The 21,608-nt window shown below is 40.7% G+C and overlaps 1 long non-coding RNA gene across 3 annotated transcripts in view; it reads left to right on the top strand.

Annotated features, from left to right (window-relative positions):
• The first annotated feature begins 2,059 nt into the window (after positions 1–2,059).
• The window catches only part of LOC149450785 (uncharacterized), a 42,456-nt gene continuing 22,907 nt past the window's right edge, over positions 2,060–21,608 (top strand). For all 3 annotated transcript variants that reach the window (XR_016315208.1, XR_016315207.1, XR_016315209.1), the window contains exon 1: positions 2,060–2,475. This is a non-coding gene — a long non-coding RNA (uncharacterized LOC149450785). The remainder of the gene's footprint in view (positions 2,476–21,608) is intronic.

Here is a 21,608-nt window from a genome sequence, read left to right as displayed (position 1 = left end):
GGACTGACAACTCATGGGGCCCCCGGGCAATAGGGGATCATGGGGACATCAGACATTACGTTCCTCCGCAGGCACAGCTCTGCCTCCATTGTTGAATGGGAAGAGAAGGGCTGGAACTCCACAGTGATCAGCAGTCGTCAGTCAGCTTGCAGTAAGGGACTGAGTCTGAGGGGAACACTGGAAGCTCAGCTGCTACACTGGCCCCAGACACCCGGCATCTTCTTCAATCCTTTCTTCCTCCCCCACTGCTGCCCCTCCACTCAGCTGGAGGATCATTCATGACGTGGCGGCATCAAACACAGGGAGAGTTCCAGTCTGTGCTGTGCCCTAGGCGGCCACCTAGTTTGCCTAGTGGAAGCACCAGTCCTGGATGTTGTAGTACGGCTTCTATAAATGAAGCACCTGGGCAGAAAGGGTGGGCATAGTCAGGCACACTTGATGAGAGCCTGTAACAGCTCCTCAGTTCTGTTAACCCCCACCACACCAGAAGATTACAGCAGCAGGCGTGAGGTAGGGAAAGGTATTGGAGGACAAAAGGTTTCTACTCAACTAGAAGAAAGAAGCACAAGGGACACATCTCATTGATTTTAAGTAATGTCCCTTGAGCCCACTGTATATATTTTTTTTTTGTAGGCCATAATGGATCATAATTCAGCTGGTTCAGCAGGAACCTGCTAAAATTGTGATCCATGTATAGGCATATTGGTTGTACACAAGTTGATCTATTGATTGACCTGTATACAACCAGCCTGTTGGAGAATTTTCTCTTGATGAGTGCTGCCAGCTATAATTAGGGGTGCTGATCAGTGTATTCTGAGAGTGGGGAAGTTTCCTCCCTGTTAGAATAGAATAGCTTATTGGGATTGATTCCCCGTCTTCTTTGAATATGTAGATAGGGGGAATCGAGTTATTTCCTTTAATTTAACCATCTGGTTGAATTTAAACAAATGACTCGTATGGTCAGCCTTACTCTTTATAAGTTTGGAGGTAACTTGTATGTTACACTTTGCAAAAACTGTCCCTCAGTCTGCCCCCTAAGGCTGGGTTCACACTGGTACTCAGCATGGGTGTGTGTGCATTTTTTGTGCATTTTATCCACGGGTTTACCCTTGGTCCTATAGGCTTCTATAAAGTTGTGTGCTTTTGTAGCATTTTCTGAAACTTCACCAAAAGTCCTGCATGCTGCATCTTTGGCGCACTTTCAGAAAACGTGGCAAAAACACATGACCTGATAGAAGTCTATGGGGACCGCTGCTAAAAACACAGGTAAAATGCTCAAAAACTGTGCATAGATCCACGGGCGGACTGACAACACATGGGGCCCCCAGGCAATAGGGGATCATGGGGCCCCTGTGTCCTTGCCCAAACTCAAAAAAGCCTATGAAAAAGGTACCAGGGGCATCTCATGGGGCCCCCTACTGACCCCGGGCCCTCGGGCAGTGCACGAGTTTCCAAATGGTCAGTCCACCCCTGCATAGATCTGTGCTTCTGCCAAGCAGCTGAGCACCAGTGTGAACCTGGCCTAGTTGTACGTTGAAGATTTCTGAACAATACAAGCTGCCCATAGAGTCCTGTGTGTAAATCCGCTCCAAATAAAGGTAAGAAATATTTGTAATTTTTGTTATGTCGCATAAATGTGAACAACACATGACAAACATATGGGGGGGGGGGGTCTCATTTGACTTTAACAATGGAAATACTGTTTAAATCAATGCCATTTTGTAAGCCTCATAAATGTATAAGAAATTATCTAGAATGGTAATTATTCATGCCTAGTTGATTTCATAGAATAATAAAAGGGGCAGTGCTGATGAAAACCATAAACCGATCCCTGGCTCTATAAAACAAGCCCTGGGCTCCCATCATTCTATATATTAGCGATGGTCGGTATTGATGACAGCAGCCGGGGCTCCCCATTGTTGACGTTCTATAAATAGAAGCCAGCACTGTTTACTATACTTATTGCTTAGAATAGACTTCCAAAGTGCTCGTGTTCTCCCTCCATCCCCCTGACTATTGGCCAGCTCCGGATCACGTGTGTACCTGGCAGCGGCTCGGGTTTCAGCTGTGCTGTCGTCTGGCTGCCCGGCGGCTCCGGGGCTGACTTGTCCCACGTCGCTGTGTGTGATGGGCCGGGATGGGCAGCCAGGAGCATCGGAACAGCTCTGCTGGGAATGCAGCCAGGAGCCCGGGCAACACCGGGGAGGGTGCTCGGGGATCTTATATATTGGAGGAACAAATGCAGAACTTACTGCACCCCATCAACGACCTTTCTACATCGGATGATCTACATCGCCTTCATCTATGGGAGGAGGACAACCTCCCGGGCGACCTACCGCTTGGACTTGACATTTAGGATGCAACATTAGACTGATGGGGGCTGGGAGCAGAGCTTGGAGGAAAACTTTCATCTGGAACATGGGAATGTCCTCAGCTAAGAAGAGCCTGCACAAAAGTTTTATCGGAGAAAATCAGGTAAACTTGGCTTTGTTATAGACTGATCTAATCATCAATGATATGTACGATTATTATTATTATTATTACTATTATTAATACTACTACTACTACTACTACTACTACTACTAATAATAATAATAATTATTATTATTACAATAAAATATGAATAATAATCTTACATATAATTATACTAATGCTAATAATAATAATAACAATAATAGGAATAATAATTTTATATTATTAGTAATAATAATAATAACAACAATAATAGGAAAAATAATAATAATTGTATATTATTAGTAATAATAATAATAACAACAATAATAGGAAAAATAATAATAATTGTATATTATTAGTAATATTAATAATAATAATAACAACAACAATAGAAATAATAATAATTGTATATTATTAGTAATAATAATAATAACAGCAACAATAATAGGAAAAATAATAATAATGTTCTATTATTAGTAATAATAATAATAATAATATACAGTATTTATATAGCAGCAACAGTTTGCACAGCACTTTACAATATAAAGTAGAGACAGTACAGTTGGGCTGGCCATACACATTAAGTTTTCTCTTGACTCCAGTCAATCCCCCCCCAATTCTACCATCCATGCTAAATAGATGAATCAGCAATGACAGCTATTGTATTCTGACAGCCAGCTGTCATTATACCCAAACAGTATATGACTCAATGCAGGTGCTGTTCGTCTAAGATTTTTCAACCAAACTACTTGACAAAAGTCGATTGAAGAATCGACTTTTGTTAAGCCAGTTGATGCCAATCAGAGAAGAAATTTTGGCTGATACAGCAGAAAACTGCTCAAAATGCAGATTATGGCCAGTTTTGCAATACAATTCAAGACAGGTAGATTAGGAGGGCCCTGCTCCTGAGAGTTTACAATCTAAGAGGGAGGGGCAAATGATGCAAAAGGTACTGTGTGGGGATGAGTTGATTGATAAAGTAAAAGTTCATTTTCAGGCAGGTGTTAATGATTTACTGTGCCATTTATATTACAAAGATCAATGATACAATATAAGATACAATGTAGCAAGCAGCCAGCTTTCATTCTAACTATGGTAAACTCTTGAAGCAGAAATGTGATTGGCTCCATGGCTCACTACAAATAATTACACTGTTCATACTAAACTCCAGTCAGTTTGATGAAGGCAGCCTTGCTCAGCCTTTTTAACACAGAGGAACCATTGAAATAACGTTCCCGTCCCTGGAAACCCCTGCTAAAAATGACTATTTGTATAATTCATAGTACATTAGTGTGATGCTCAGTGGGAAGAATTCTCCTTACACTTGTGGTCATTGGAAAGAGTTACCTCTTACAGATAGCTCAAAATATCATTGGTGTGGGTGGAAACTTATCTGAGAGGCACAAATTGCTCATTGCTCAAGGTACCCCTAGCTACTTCCGGAGGAACCCTGGTTTGAGAAACCCTGGATAAAGTTATAGAGTGATATGTGATATTGCCATCAGCAATTATATTTTATAAGGGCTCATTTAGAGGAATAGCTCATTTTGTACTGATCATAACTGCCAACATTCTCAGAAAAATTGCAAAAAGTATAAAGAATGGTGGTGCACTTTGTGTTCTGCCTGCTACAGCAACTTGACTGGTACCTGATGAGAGGGCAGCACAGTGGCTAAATGGTTAGTAATTCTGCCTGGTAATACTAGGGTTGTTGGTTTGAATCCCAGATATAACACCACCTGCCTGCAGTTTGTATGTTCTCCCAGTGTGGGTTTCCTCCAGGTACTCCAGTTTCCTCCGACACTCCAAAGACAAGATGGTAGGTTAGTTGGATCCTGTCTAAATTGGCCATAGTATTTATGAATGTAAGTTAGGGACTTTAGCTTGTACACCCCTTGAGTGTTAGGCTACATGTACACGGTGCGTTTGGAGAACTCTTCTGAACGCTGGAAATTGACAGCAGGAAAACGCAGGTTAAAAAACATCAGGTTTGCATACTGCGTTTATGAGCGTTTGCATTCAGAAGCGTTTTTTAAAGATAAGGACAGGAGAACCTCCGAAATGCCCAGAATGCACTTGAAAATGGTAAATTATTAACTATTTCAGACTGTTTGAGAGAAATAGAGAGAGTATAAGCAGAGAGATCAGTATTTGTTGAGATTAGCTCTTTTTTTTTTGTGGTGTTTGGATGTGTTGCAGTTCATTTCTGTGCAGAAATTATAACAGCAGTGTCTAACATATTTTCTTTCATGCAAAACCTCATAGTATGGTGTACCAGGTCAGTTTGAGTACCGGGAAAACACTTTGCATGCATTTTACATGATGAAAAAAGGCTCTGGACAGCATCTGGAAATGGAAGAGTGAAAAAAATTTCCAAACGCAAACGCTTATAAATGCGGTTAGCCACGTTTACATACATTTACAAGTGTCTGGCATTTGAAACACTGATAAAATCTACTCCTGAACGCAAGTTTGGTGCGTTCCAAAAAAAAGACTGTAAACTCAACTGCCTGTAAATGACATAGTGTACATGGACACATAAGAAAACATTAGGGAGAGTTCAGGGGCGGCTGAAAAAAACACATAAAACCTCCTAAACGTGAGTTTATCAGCTGCAGTGTACATGGAGCCTTAGAGACTGATGTGAATGTACAATATATATATATATGTAAAAGCACTGAATAAATTGACAGTGATATATAAGTAGCTGAAATAAATAAATCTTCCTTGGAAATAGGAGGGTACAAAGGACAGCCTGCAAAACTAGGGACACTGCTGCAGAAAGTGGCACACAGGGTAACTATACAACTAGCCATATATGCTAATGTTTGTCTCATTCAGCCTGCTGGTCAATCAGCATATTCCCCCATCCATGCTGTTTAGGGAAATCTCCCCTTCTGGCTTTTGTAATACCTGAGGATGTTCAAAATAAAGTTTATAGTGCCGGGTGGTGCCATCAGTGTCACTCACATTTTGACTTTTTTGCCAACTCAGCAGGATCTGTCCCAAATTTGAGCCATGTATGGCCAGCATAACTGCATTTTTACTTTAACATTTGATACTACAACATTTGTTGTCTGATTATTTAAAGGAAAATCATGTTAATGTATTTCCCCACACTAAAATAAATGGAAACGCTTTGACACAATCACACTAAGAACTCATGTAAAGTCTGTATGTATGGAAATGATTAGGATATACATATAAACACTGGTAAAATGTAGAACAACTTCAGCATGCTTCTACTTGCTCAGGAAAACCACTCTGGTTTGAACAAGCCCTGATTACTTTGAATGGATGAAATATGAGCAATGGTTGGTTGCTATGCACCCCATCATTGATGTATGCTACCTTTTATTTTTGATACACTTTTATGTACCTTTATGAAGATAATACAGGAGCAACTAATATTGTTATACAATATTTATATAGTGCCAACAGTTTGCTCAGCATTTACAAAATAAAGTTAGTGCAGTTACAATACAAATGCAGACAAGAGGGTTAGGGGGCTGTGCTCCTGAAAGCTTACAATCTACATGCATCCATTGAAATATTAGGTACATACTGTGAGTACAAGTGTAAATAAAGTCTAGGCAGTTCCACTATTAAAGATTACACACACTTTGCTCAGTTTACAGTGTGTCTCTGATAAAAGCTAACCTTGTTCCAGATACGATTACATTGGGAATGGAAAAATTAGATTAGTGTGATAATGGCATTTCCTTCTCCCTTTATGGCAGTAATGATGTTCAGCTCCATGTGTTAGATTTCTTTGTAGACAACAGCTTTAAATGCAAGCCTAGAAAGCATATGGAGGTTTAACTCACTCAGTGCCAGTAGGTAAGCTGCTGAACTAGGACTGCTGCATACTACAAATGTTTGTCATTGACACTGTGAGTGTCGCCCCTGGACACTAGACATCAGGAGGGGTCTGTACAGTGTTTGGGCTGGGGAAAGTTTGTTTGCATGGTGATAATCCTCCCCAGCAGGGTGTACCCTGCTAATCCCATGTAATCATTTGTAAAGATCCTCTTTGTAAACTCTGGAGCTGTTAGTTAAGCAGAGGATTACAAGATATCATTAGCCACATTTCACATGCTAATTCTTCCAGATGGACTGGTCCCTACAATGGGAGAGAGCTAAGTGTCACTGTGAACTGTAGTCACTTCTGTTAATTGATGGTAAGCACTTTTGAGGAGTCACTCCTGTTCTTTATTTCTCTATATAGCTTGTTCTATGTTATATAAACTGTATATATATATACACAGTGCTCACATAAATAAGTACACCCCTTTAAAGTAAGATTTAAATCAATCTCTCAATGAACACAGGAACACTTTACAAAATTTTGTCAAAACTGAGTTTTATAGAACATTGTTTAGCTCATTACATGAAAGTAAGGTTAACAAAATCTTCAGTTTTACTCAAATTAGTTGATGCAAAAATGAATACACCCCACAACAAAAACTATTCCATCTAGTATTTTGTATGACCTCCATGATTTGTAAGGACAGCACTAAGTCTTCTAAGCATGAAATGAACAAGTTGGTGACATATTGTTACATTGTTCTTCTTCAGAAATACAATAATGGCCTTAGATGTGTGTTTTGGATCATTATCATGTTGGAAAAATGCACAGCGACTAAAGACACGGAGTGATGGTAGCATCTTCTCTTTCAATATAGAGCAGTACATCTGTAAAATTATGAAATGCAGCTCCCCGACACCAGCAGCACTCATGCAGCCCCACAGAAGGCCACGGCCACCATGTTTCCTGTAGGCACCGTGCATTTTTCTTTGTACTCCTCATCTTTGCAATGCCATAGAGTTTTGAAGCCATGAGTTCCAAAAACATTTATCTTGGTCTTATCACTCCAGAGTACAGAGTCCCAGTAGTCTTCTTCTTTTTCAGCATGGGCCCTGGCAGGCTTTTTTGTGCATGGTGTATAGGAGAGGCTTCCTTTGTGGATGACACCCATGCATGCCATTCCTCTGCAGTGTAAGCTGTATTGTGTCATAGGAAACAATAATCCCAGTTTGGCTTTCTACCTCCTTAACTAACTGCAGTGAATTTGCATGGCGACTTTCTTCAACCCTTCTCATCAGAAGATGCTCCTATCGAAGCGTTATAGTATTACTAAACCCTCAACAGTAAAATCAGTCTGTATATGCAGTAAAGCATGCTTGTTATACTCACTGTGGAACCTAAGGGGTAATCATCTGTATTGTGTAAAAATACAGTTTGATCCTGAGTTCTCTGATCCTCTCCTTCTTCCAGTATCCCCCTCATATCTCCTGATAAGATATATAATGTGGAGACACTGTGCACATGCTCAGTTTGGTATGTATTGCCAGAAAGGTTTTTTTCCTTGGGAGAGTGCATGTGATCAGCACAGGGCCAATCAGCACTGTCCAGACAGAATACAAAGGTCAGGAGTTCTGCATCCTCCTAGAGCAGAAAGAAAACTCCTCCTAAAAGCTTTAACATGTGCTCAGCTGGACACTAACAGAAGTCACAACACTGCTCTAACTGCTGATGAGAAAAGGTATTTAGAAGTTTATAGTTACTAAAATAATTGCATTTTCATGTTGTGTGTACTGTGGGAGACTAGATATAGATAATGTAGGGTCCTGGGCTCAGTAACACTTTAACTTCTGTGGATGTCCTGGACGTCTCTATGAGATGGTTGCAAGTCCATTAAATTTTTGTATCACTTTTGCTACAGTAATTTGACTGATAAGTAAAGCTTTGCTGATCTTCTTGTAGCCTTCACCTTTCTTGTGTAAATAAATTATTTTCTTTCTCAGGCCTTGTGGAATTTCTCTGCCATGTGGTGCCATTACTGACAGCATGAAATGGGAAGGGGTTTTCTTTGTTAAGTAACACCCTTTTATAATCAACTGTGTGCTGGACTCCTGTTTAATGAGTAATTAGACTTACCTGTAGCTGAATTCTTGTTAATTAGGATTTTGTTGCCTAAAATTTAGCTTTGCTCCTAAGACTTCATTACTTCAGGGGTGTATTCATTTTTGCAATATGGTCTTGAATGAACTTGATAGTCCCGCATTGGTGGGCGTGTTTTATACTATAGTGTCCCAGGGTTTTCTAACAAATCTGTTGGGGTGTACTCAATATATATATAATCGAAAGTTTGTGGACACCTGACCATCACACCTACAGTATACAAGTTTGTTAAATATGCCAATCCAAAACCATGAGCATTGATACACAACTGAATCCTAGGATGATGCACAAATAGAATTCTAGGATGCAAAAAGATTTAAAAAAACAAACAAAACAAAACAACAAACACCCCCCCACCAAACAAAATTAAATAAAAATGGGCAGACTCAATGGACCACACGGTCTTTTTCTGCCATCACTTTTCTATGTTTCTATGAACAACAGTTTGGGGCTATAACAGGTTGGAATGTGTGTCTATGGGAATTTGGCCCATTTAGTAAAAAGAGCATTTTTGAGGACTAGTACTGATATTGAATGGAAAGGTCTGACATGCAATAAGCATTTGAGTATATCCCAAAGATTTTCAATAGGGTAAAGGTCAAGGCTTTGGGAGGGCAAATGAGGTTCCTCCACACCAAGCTCCTCAAACCCTATCATTTTGGACCTGACTTTTGGGCACAGTCACATCCTAAAACTGTCATCACAAGGTTGGAAGCACACAATTGGTTAATATTTCTTTATATGCTATAACATTAACAAGAACCTTTATTGGAAACACCTGCACTCAATATTTAGGAGGGCGTGTCACATACAGTAATTTTTGCCATATAGTATGTGAAATTATCAGGTGTCCACAAATGTTTGATCATATAGTGTATATATACAGTATATATAGTTACATAGTTAGTCTGGCTGAAAAAAGACAAATGTCCATCTAGTTCAACCATTAAAAAAAAAAAAAAGTTATAAACCTATGCCCACAGTTGATCCAGAGGAAGGCAAAAAAACCCAGCAAAGCATGATCCAATTTGCTCCTGCAGGGGAAAAAATTCCTTCCTGGTCCCCTGAGAGGCAATCGGATTATTCCCTGGATCAACTTTACCTATAAATATTAGTATTCAGTTATATTCTGTGTATCCAAGAAAGAATCCAGGCCTTTTTTAAGCAATCCACTGAGCTGGCCAGAACCAACTCTGGAGGGAGTCTATTCCACATTTTCACAGCTCTTACTGTGAAGCTGTGAAGAAGCCTTTCTGTGTTTGGTGATTAAATTTATTTTCCTCCAGACTTAAAGAGTGCCCCCTTGTCCTCTGTGATGACCTCAGGGTGAATAGCTCTACACCGAGTTCACTATATGAACCACTGATGTATTTATACATGTCGATCATATCCCCCCTTAATCTCCTCTTCTCAAGAGAGAATAAATTCAGTTCCTGTAACTTTTCCTCATAGCTGAGCTCCTCCATGCCTCTTATCAGTTTAGTGGCCCTTCTCTGTACTTTCTTCATAAATATTATATATTATAGCTACATCCCTTTTTTGTGAAACTTCAAGTCACAGTTGAATTTTTTGCATTTAAGGTTGGCCATAGATTATGCAATTTTCTTTCTTTCAACCACGGGAAATAAAACTGCTTGATTGCCCCATCAACAAAGTCAGTGTTGATGGAGGAATCCTTCTAGCTGGACAATTGTATTCTGAGAGTGGGAAGCTTCCCCACATCAAAATACAATAATCACTGCTGCCAGCTATAGCCAGCAGCAGTGATCGTACAAAAAAAAAAAACCCAACAGGCTATTGATCAACTTTAGTACAACCAGCCTGCTGAACAGCATGAATTTCAATCCATTTATGGCTGCCCTAAAGGATTAGCTCAAACCATTGACTCTTGAATCGCAAGTTATAGATTGCTTCTTTATCTTCTTTTTTATTCCCCCTGATAGTCTTTGCCTGGTAATGTCTCATGATGCTTCGCAGACATTATATTGTTGCTCAGTCTGGTCATTTTTGGTTGGATTCAGAGACTGTGATCTAAGGCAGCTTTATCAGCCTTTTACACCCATAGGAACCCCAAAAATAATTTTCTAGGTTTTGAGGCTGAGATTTGATCCATCCTTGGACAGGCTCATTATACCCGAGTTGATCCATTGATCAACTTGGGTACAACCAGCATGTCAGATTTTTAGCATACAATTATTACCAGCAGCTATAGCCGCTAGCAGTAATCACTGTGTGGTCCTGGCAGGGGGTTGCGGGGAGCCCATTACAATAGAACACAATGGCTTAGTGGGAGGGATTCCCCCATCTACACTGACTGTGTTGATGAAAACCTGTGGTTGCAGGAGAATAAATCACTTCATCTGTGGCCTCCCTTACGTTGGTGGTCAGAAGGAAGAATGCAATCACAGCGGTGGTCAGAATGCAACCCTTACAGACAGCTAAAAAGATAATAGGTGTCATGATGCTGACTTTGCCAGGTGCATTCATCCTGGAACTATGGAGGCACTGTCAAATGGGAACTCAATCAGCCACCGATCAAGGAACTCAAAGCAACTTCTGTGGGAACCCTAGGGTTCCAAGGAACCTTGGTTGTGAATGGCATAAGCTGGCCATCAGCTGGTTCAACGGGGAGCTGCTGAATTTTGATCAGTATGTGGCTGTTCCATTCAACAGAAATCAATCATTAGATCAACTTCTGTTTAATGGACAAGTTGGAAAACTTTTGTTGTGTTGGCAGCACCAGATGCTGGTGTCAGAATAAATATCCCAGCAAAGGGATTTGCTCCACCCACCTTGTTTGTGTGGCTGGAGGAATCTGTTCTTTTTTTTTTTTTCTTTATATAGAGTTCATATCATTGCTGTGTTCAAGAGGGCTGGCAGTGTTTACTGAACTTTTTTATGATTTAAGTGAACTTAGAGTTAAAAGCTGGACAAATGTTGTGTGGTATTGGGAACCATGATCAATTTGAGGTTGCAACTAACCCTGAACATGTACATAGTCAAAGAGATTACCCAGCATCCTTGGAAAAGGTGTTCAACAAATCTTTAATTGTTCACCATCCATAACAAAACTGAGCTGCTCCTTCACTGTGCCAAAAAGACATTAGATAAGTCGTCATGAGCAGTAACAGTTGCAGAACATAGAGTTGCATGCAATTGCACTTCGCATATTAGGACAGCAATCAACAGTCCTTCAGCCATGGGTTCTCAGTTTTATTTGCACAAGGGGCACTGTGTGTATGTTCTCACCATGTTTGCTGGGGGTTCCTCTGGGTGATCCAATTTTGTCTTACAACCAAAGCCACTGTCATATCAGGACTATAGAGATACGGATATGAACAGTGTGGTCAGGCTTTTCATTGAGGTGAATGACGTCCGCAATACGTGGTGTGCAGTGATTAGGAAAAGGTGAATATCTCATAGGTGGGTGATATGTGCAAGTATTTACTATGACCACACTGCTAGGGGTGGGGAAGGCAAGAAGCAAATAATAGGCATAGGGAAATCCTGTAAAACATAACTCTAAGTATGATCTTTATTGCATATTTACATTGCTTCAGCTTGGATAAATGTAAGTATGCATATATCATACCTGGGAAGTTGACAATTACTGTAGTAGTTGACACTTCAACAGTGATAAACACAAACATAGAGAAATATGAACATAGGTCCTGTGCCGAGCATCTTTCCTCTCTACACACTTACCATACAGTTGTGACCAAAATTATTCAACCCCCACTGAAATTGAGTGTTTTGGCCAGTTTGACATTGCTTTTGATCATTCAGTCATCTTGCTTACATTTACATTAAAGAGGCACTTGTAGGTCAGACAAATATAACATAACAGTTATAATGAAATAACCACAAATGTCTTTTCTGTGCTCACAGCATTATCAGTTTTATTCAACCCCCAAGTGACATTCAATCTTAGTACTTAGTACAGCATCCTTTTACAGTTATAACAGCTTTTAAACGTGAAGCATAGCTTGACACAAGTGTCTTGCAGCGATCTACGGGTATCTTCGCCCATTCTTCATGGGCAAAGGCCTCCAGTTCAGTCACATTCTTAGGCTTGCGCACTGCAACTGCTTTCTTTAAGTCCCACCAGAGGTTCTCAATCGGATTTAAGTCTGGTGACTGCGATGGCCACTCCAAAATGTTCCAGCCTTTCCTCTGCAACCATGCTCTAGTGGACTTGGAGGTATGCTTGGGATCATTGTCCTGTTGAAAGGTCCAACGTCTCCCAAGCCTCAGGTGTGTGACGGACTGCATCACGTTTCCATCCAATATCTCCTGGTACTGAAGAGAATTCATGGTACCTTGCACACGCTGAAGCTTCCCTGTACCTGCAGAAGCAAAACAGCCCCAAAGCATGATTGACCCTCCACCATGCTTCACAGTAGGCAAGGTGTTCTTTTCATCATAGGCCTTGTTCTTCCTCCTCCAAACATAGCGTTGATCCATGGGCCCAAACAGTTCTAATTTTGTTTCATCAGTCCACAGAACACTATCCCACAACTTTTGTGGTTTGTCCACATGGCTTTTGGCATACTGCAGTCGACTCTTCTTATTCTTTGGAGACAGCAAGGGGGTACGCCTGGGAGTTCTGGCACGGAGGCCTTCATTACGCAGTGTGCGTCTTATTGTCTGGGCTGAAACTTCTGTACCCACATCTGACAAATCTTTTCTCAGTTCCTCAGCAGTCACACGGGGACTTCTCTCCACTCTACGCTTCAGGTAGCGCACAGCAGTCGAAGTCAGCATCTTCTTTCTGCCACGACCAGGTAGCGTTTCAACAGTGCCCTTTGCCTTGAATTTGCGAATGATGCTTCCTAAGGTGTCTCTTGGTATGTTTAACATCTTTGCAATCTTCTTATAGCCATTGCCCTTCCTGTGAAGAGAAATCACCTCTTCTCTTGTCTTCCTGGACCATTCTCTTGCCTTCACCATGTTTGTAACCACACCAGTAAATGTCTAGAAGGAGCTGAGTATCACAGTCATTTTAAAGCTGCCTAATTGGTGCTTATTATGCTTGATTGCTGCTCGGTGACATCCACAGGTGTTTTCAATACCTGATGGAAAGCACCTGTATGAACCTCTGTTCTTCAGAGTGGTAGTCTTTAAGGGGTTGAATAATTGTGGCAATGAAGAAACCACATAAGAACCATTTACTACTGTATTACATAAACAATTGATGTCATTTTAGTTGCATTTGGGTAGTTACAACGTCCTTGTAGGATTTGATTCTGAATACAATTCCAAATGTACACTATAGTCCCTAAACCCCTTTACAGCATTGGGGGTTGAATAATTTTGGTCACAACTGTAGGTCACTCTCTCCGCACTGCTGCCATTCACAGAATGCATTGTATTTTTCCAAGGCATTCCCTGATTAGACAAGGTGGATAGGAGTGGCAGTACCCTCGTAATCTCCACCTTGTCCACTCAGAGAATGCCTTGTAAACATTAAAAAAAAATGCAAGACACTATGTGAATGGCGTCAGTCTCAAGCAAACAGCCCCCTTTGTTCAGTATGCAGTGGGGCAGTCACTCAGTGCTGGTCCTGGTATACCGCAGCTATCACTGTAGTAGAGGCAACTACTACTGTTATTGTCAGCTTTCCCATCAGGTATGAGATATGTATCGGTCCAAGCTAGACCAATGTAAGTTTGCAATAAAGATCATATGTGGATTTTAGCTTGAGGGCAAAAATCGAAGTATTGTGATCTATAGTAACCGCTCAACAATTATTTTCACTGATTTGATTTTAAAAAGCTGATTAGTTGATATGGGTTACTTCATCACTATTGCCTGCTGCCCTGCTTTATTGGCAGTAGCATTATGGTACTGTATCTCTATGACAGATGAACAGTGACAGGGTTATATAGAAACAATGTAAACACAAAGATCATAAATCTACAGCATCTCAGAGACTAATATTAAAGGAATAAACATGCTGTGCATTCTTTTCCATAGTAGTATAATAAATTACATATAATGAATAATATATAAATAGATACATAGATCAGATAAGTTGAACTATGTAAGAAGAGACATAGCAGATTCCAAATGTCACAGGGGCTGTGAGTGTTGAGGATTAACCCCCTGCCTATCTGTAAGTGGGAAGAATTAAGTGATTTTGCTAATTAGTTCTTGTGATTAGAAAGTGAATGAAGGGGCAGATAACAGGAAGATTAGTTATACAAATGCCCCCAGGCTGTGTGTTATTAATAAAACATAAGTATATTATACCATAAAGTGATTTACTACCATGTTTCCCTTCCAACTCAGCAATGGCATCCCAGTAGTGTGGTCAGCTGTTTGTGCTATACCTCTGGCAATGTGTTTCCATAAATTAGATCCAACGTATAGCTAAAGGCTTCTGAAGAAAAAGATTACATTGCAACATTAAATCATAATGTATATTGCAATAATATCTTAACTGGAATGACACATGCACTTTGATAATAGATTGCCAAATTCAGGATTCTTTAGCTTTCATCTGTTGCACTATAGGTGATAAAATACAAATGTGAAGCACACAAGACTGCAAGCAGCACCCTAAAGACAATAATAAACAACAGTAATACCTAAATAAACAAGACAGATGGTGGACGGAAATAGCTTTGGCAATTTGAAAAAATTATAAAAAAAGCAAACTCACCCTAAGAAAATAATAACACAGAATAAGGGTTCATTCACCCCAAATGCGCTGGCACATTTTTTTTCAACACAGACCAATGCCAGAACCACTATAAAATGATGCATGTGAATGGGAGTTCACACGGGTGCAATGCACTGATATACATTAGTTTGCATTAGAAAAAAAGTAAATCAATCCCTACTTTTCTGCAACACAACGCGGTGCAGTGTATTGTAATATATGTCAGAGCAGTACATTGCACATCAGCACACAGGATAAACCACAGGACAGCACAAGCTTGGCTCCTCTGCCAGTAAATTAACTTTAAATGGTCAACTGTGAAAGTTTAGCAATAATATATTATTTATCACCTAAAAACTAGGAATGGGCCGAACACCCCCCTGTTCGTTTCGTGGTGTAAGATACTGCACAGCTACTAAAAACATTCTTTAATGTTTCAGCTATCAGCAGAGTTCCCTGCTGACAGATGAATGTAAAAAGAATTGCTGGCATTGCACAGCAATTAAAACTTTTTTTTAAAATGGCGTGGTGGCCCCCCAAAAAAGCATGCAGCCCGGCAGGTCAGGAAAGGGGGGGACCTGAACCATACCAGGCCACATGCCCTCAACATGGGGTGCCCAAAGAACCTTGCCCCCATGTTGATGAGGACAAGAGCCTCTTCTCCACAACCGTGGCCAGTGGTTGTGGGGGTTTGCGGGCAGGGGGCTTATCGGAATCTGGATCCTGCCCCCCCATGTGAATGAGTATGGGGTACATGGTTCTGCTACTTATTCACAAAAAAAAGTGTAGTGTAAAAAATGACAGTAGACAAGCTTTGACAATTCCTTTATTAACCTCTTTGCGTCGGCGCCTCCCGGCCCTTTAAGAGTTTCAGAAGCCGGAAGGCGGGCGGGGTTTTAGGGCCATATGACTGCCGTGATACGCCATCATGACGGTCACATGATCAGAAAAGGTCCCGATCTCCCCTTTCGATCGGGACCTTTTGAGTCCGTGAGTCATGGACATATGTGCGCAGGGTGCGAGAGGCCACATATTTGCGTGAGCTCGGCGTCAAGGGGTTAAAAGCAAAAATTAAAAAATGTCCCCCGAAGTAGATCCAACATCAGTTACGATGCCTGCCGCAACCTCCGACCGGAAGAAAGAACAAAGGAAAGCAATCTCAACTCTGGCTCCTGCCGTCTGGCAGCTGAGCTGGGATGGCAGTTCTTAAATACAGTGATGATGTCACAAGGGGGCGGTTTCACACCGCTCCTTGTGACATCATCATATGCTGTGATTGGCCAAAGCATTGCACCTGACCTGTGGTTAGGTGCATTGCTTTGGCCAATCACAATGCACTGTTGGGGTGCAGTGCATTGCGAGGTGTGGTGGGCAAACAGCCCGCCGAATGCCCTTACACAGGAACGCCCGATGTTCGAGTCGAAAATACGTTCTACACGAACATCTAGCCCAACATCAATAAAACAAAGTATACACACAAGGATGACAAAAAGAGGTGGGGACAGGGGGTTGCTGTTAGTAGCCTTGCTGAGCTGTGGGGAGAGCTGCCAGAAAAGACAGGGTATATATATTCTGAAGCAGCAGCCTTCCCACTCAAGGCATGAGCCAGGTATCACCTGAAAGCCAAAGTAAAAAGAGGAGGGAGAAGGAGGGGCCACCAAGGGACAGTAGCCATTGCACCCCGATGGAGGGGGGGCAACATAATATTGAAGCTCCCTGCAATCACATGGTGCTGACTTCTAAAGCTGGCCATAGGTGGAACAAAATTCATCTGGTTCAGCAGAGAGCAGCCGAATTTCAACCCATCTATGAACTTCTGTTGAGCGGGAATGCTGGAAATGTTTAATTTGATCAGCAGCTGCAACTGATCGGCTGCAGCGCTGATCAGTGTATTCTGATAGCAGAGGTGTTCTGCTGTCAGATTACAATGGCTCAGAAGGGAGGATTCCTCCATCCACCTTGCTTGTGTGGATGGTGAAATCTGTTGGGTTTTTTTTTGTATCAGCCCTGTGGCTAATGAGAAAAGAAAAAAGTATGTCTATGCCCAGCATAACTTTCACATACAGTGTGCCCATACTGTATGGACACACTGTCTGTGAAAGTGTGCGCTCAACAGACCAGAAGAATAAATGCAAAATGATCAGTGATAAAGTTTTCATGATACAGAATCTACTGTCAGATCAGATGACAGAAATGACCACATTTGATTGACACCACTTTTCTCTGCACTAGTTCATTAATAAAGCTAGCCATACATGGCTTAAATTTTAGCTTATTTCCTTAGGGAATGAAAATTTTTTGACCTCTTATAACCAATATGCCATCAATCACTTTCTTATAATTCAATCACAGTCTGAGTTACCTACCAGCAGCGTCCATTTATGTCCTAATTTTTTTATTAAAAATGGATCAAAAGCACATTCAGAGGCACTCTTCAGCACTAAGACTAACCATACACACATAGATTTACTTCGTTCAGCCCTGCGCCCACTGCTGTCAGAATATTCAAACAGTTACTGCATCTGATTGGCCGCAGTCGCTGTTTGGCCAAGAATTTTCCACCCAGGTCTTTAGATATTCAAAGATTTTTTGAAGTTTATCAAGCCAGGTGGTGCAGGCAGGGTTACCCCGAGCTCGAACTTCAGCTGGTTCAGCAGGAATCAGCCAGATTTTAAGCCTTGTATACTGTATTTAGCACAATTGTCGCCCTTTACTTTCAGGTATCACCTGATACATGGCAGCATAACCTCTCTTGCCCCATCCATGGTCAGGAACCCCTGGGGGGCATTTGATTAATAACATAATTTTATACAAAAAAATACTGTATCCTTTTTTGATCTGTTTTTGCAATATTGCCGATAGCATTTGGGGTTAGAATAGTGCAAAGCAAACACAAGATAGAGTAAATATTACTACTTTTGCCAGTGCCCTGGGGTCTGACTTTGAACTGGCCAAAGCCCCAGGTAAATATCACACTTTATTAATCCAGCCAATAGACCCTTTGACGTCTCAGAAATGTTTTAGTATTTAAAGTTATTGTAGAGTTGTTTTTTAAATTAAAATAACACATATGTTATACTTACCTGCTTGTTTTGCCCAGAGTAGCACCAAACTTTCACTTCTCCAAGTGCCCCCATAGCAAGCCGCTCATCCCTAGCCAGGCTGTGTGTGTCCACAGCTGTCCACACGCTTTTCACACACTGCTCTCAGCTAAACCCGTGAATGTAGGAATTGAGGGGTTGCCAGCGGCACTGAATCAAGAGTGGTGTCAGGTTAGTGTTTAAAGAGGAGAGAGGCACAAACAGTGGAAGTTTTTTTCTATTAATGCATAGAATGCATTAAAGTAAAAAACCTTCTGCCTTTAGAACCACTTTAAAGTCCATATACATCATTTATGTATACTGTATGTATATGTATAAAAGTCCATTACATCATTTGTGTCCCCCTCCTTCAAGAGCACGCTTTAAACAGAAATACATTCTTTTTCCAGGTAGCTCCACCCTGTTGGGTTCTCTTCACCTCTGTGGGCAGATCCTAAATCTCAGTAGTATTCTGCTGTGTTTAGGGTTTGGGGGGGGGGGGGGGCTTGACGCCCTAGGATAACAGGAAGTGGGTTAAATGGTTCTGAGTGTCAATCAACCCAGGATAGCACTGCCACTGAATAGATGAGCCGAGATGAGTCTGTAGAGAACATCACTGATAGTTTAGGTATCGCAGTAGAAGCTGATTATTTATTTTTACCTACTGTTGGCCAACATAATTTTTTTATTCTTTGCCTAAGCTGGATTTCAACTGTAAGATTTCTATATTCTAAATAGAACCGACAAAACATGTAATTATGTAATGTCTTAAATGCTGTATGGGTGTGGTGGAACTAAAATGCAATATCATAACAATATCCCAGGGGCTTGATTCCATGGGAAAATACAACTAAGAAAAAAGGAACCTTATATATTAGGGACTATTATGATGCCAACCGGGAAGTTGTATGTATACAGATAATGTCAGATAATGTCAAATCATAAAAAATATTTTTTTTTTAAACAATTCAACTATTAAAAATTGTGATACAATGCCAAGCCTGTCAATATATATATATATATATATATATATATATATTAGAAAGAATAAAGGCAAAATAAGTCAGTTGCATTCGAGCATGAAGTAATCTTTGTTTTACGCGGTTCTCAGACAACACCACTTCTTCACGATCCTGGGTGCTACTATATCAATTTGATCATCCCGGATGTACAGTATACACTCTAAAACAAAAATAATGCGATATAACTGATAGTTACATATACATGGAAATAACATGCACATTTTAAACAAATGCCAAATATAAATGTAGATAACAGAACAAAAGGACAATTAAAATAAACACCAATTGTATCTAACAGAATAAATGTCAAGAACACTAGGGAGGGAGAAAAGAGGAATATATCAATCACACAATGACTTACCCACAGGTAATATGTATATATATATATATATATATATATATATACCTCTGACTGGGGAGAAGCTCTACCCACCCAGCCCGTGGAAAAGCCTAAGACTTTAGAAATCAATAACAAAATTAAAAACTGGTAATAACTAATGCAAATTGGTTATATACATGATGGCTAAGTAGGCAATTTATAAATTAAAGCTAAAAGGTCATCAACATCCAAATATAAAAGGAGGGAGAGCACAAATGTCACTACAGAAAACGGATAAAAAGGCCCCTCATATAAACTTCCTTTAATTCGCATAGCGCAATTAATAATCTGACTAGTGTCAATCCAACCCTCTATACATTTTGTCCACACCAATCCTGGGACTAAAACGGATGAAATAAAGGACAAATACGGAATCTTCCAATGATGGTAATATGGCATATTCTGAGTCTGGTGCAACTGTGCAATAAAAGCTTCTAACGTCTGTTTTTTTAATTAAGGTTTGACAATAAAACCTGGAAGCTGATTGGTTTCTATGCAGAGCTGCATCAGATTTTGCAGCATTCAGTTTTTGTAAATAACCCCACGTAATTAGAAAATCTTCCAAACAGCCTCTCAATATTCCAGAATAAAGGTACTCCATATATGTGGACATAAGTTCATTTAGGGCAGATAATCATATTACCCTGTTAAGGTGCACACCCAGCAAGAAGCATGTTGTCTACAAAATGCGTAGACTAAAACGTACTTCATACTAGGACAAAACTGACCTCTTTCGCCTGTATTCTGTGAAAACTGTTCTTTTTAATATACAAGTGAAACTCGAAAAATTAGAATATCGTGCAAAAGTTCATTTATTTCAGTAATGCAACTTAAAAGGTGAAACTAATATATGAGATAGACTCATTACATGCAAAGCATAGTTCAAGCCGTGATTTGTCATAATTGTGATGATTATGGCTTACAGCTCATGAAAACCCCAAATCCACAATCTCAGAAAATGAGAATATTGTGAAAAGGTGCAATATTCTAGGCTCAAAGTGTCCCACTGTAATCAGCTAATTAAGCCATAACACCTGCAAAGGGTTCCTGATCCTTTAAATGGTCTCTCAGTCTGGTTTAGTAGGAATCACAATCATGGGAAAGACTGCTGACCTGACAGTTGTGCAGAAAACCATCATTGACACCCTCTATAAGGAGGGAAAGCCTCAAAAGGTAATTGCAAAAGAAGTTGGATGTTCCCAAAGTGCTGTATCAAAGCACATTAATAGAAAGTTATGTGGAAGGGAAAAGTGTGGAAGAAAAAGGTGCATAAGCAGCAGGGATGACCGCAGCCTGCAGAGGATTGTCAGGAAAATGCCATTCAAAAGTGTTGGGGACTTTCACAAGGAGTGGACTGAGGCTGGAGTCAGTGCATCAAGAGCCACCACACACAGACGGATCCTGGACATGGGCTTCAAATGTCGTATTCCTCTTGTCAAGCCGCTCCTGAACAACAAACAACGTCAGAAGCATCTTACCTGGGCTAAAGAAAAACAGACCTGGTCTGTTGCTCAGTGGTCCAAAGTCCTCTTTTCTGATGAGAGCAACTTTTGCATCTCATTTGGAAACCAAGGACCCAGAGTATGGAGGAAGAATGGAGAGGCACACACTGCAAGATGCTTGAAGTCCAGTGTGAAGTTTGCACAGTCTGTGTTGATTTGGGGAGCCATGTCATCTGCTGGTGTTGGTCCACTGTGCTTCATTAAGTCCAGGGTCAACGCAGCTGTCTACCAGGAGATTTTGGAGCACTTCGTGCTTCCTTCCGCAGACAAGCTTTATGGGGATGCTGACTTCATTTTCCAGCAGGACTTGGCACCTGCCCACACTGCCAAAAGCACCAAAACCTGGTTCAATGACCATGGGATTACTGTGCTTGGTTGGCCAGCAAACTTGCCTGACCTGAACCCCATAGAGAATCTATGGGGCATTGCCAAGAGAAAGATGAGAGACATGAGACTGAACAATGCAGAGGAGCTGAAAGCTGCTATTGAAGCATCCTGGTCTTCCATAACACCTCAGCAGTGCCACAGGCTGATAGCTTCCA

Source organism: Staurois parvus, unplaced genomic scaffold (genome assembly GCF_062004578.1).
Source record: "Staurois parvus isolate SC_StPar_1 unplaced genomic scaffold, SC_StPar_1.0 ptg000562l, whole genome shotgun sequence".
Classification (NCBI taxonomy): domain Eukaryota; kingdom Metazoa; phylum Chordata; class Amphibia; order Anura; family Ranidae; genus Staurois; species Staurois parvus.
Note: the sequence above shows the minus strand (reverse complement) of the source record. Positions and strands in the feature narration are given on the sequence as shown.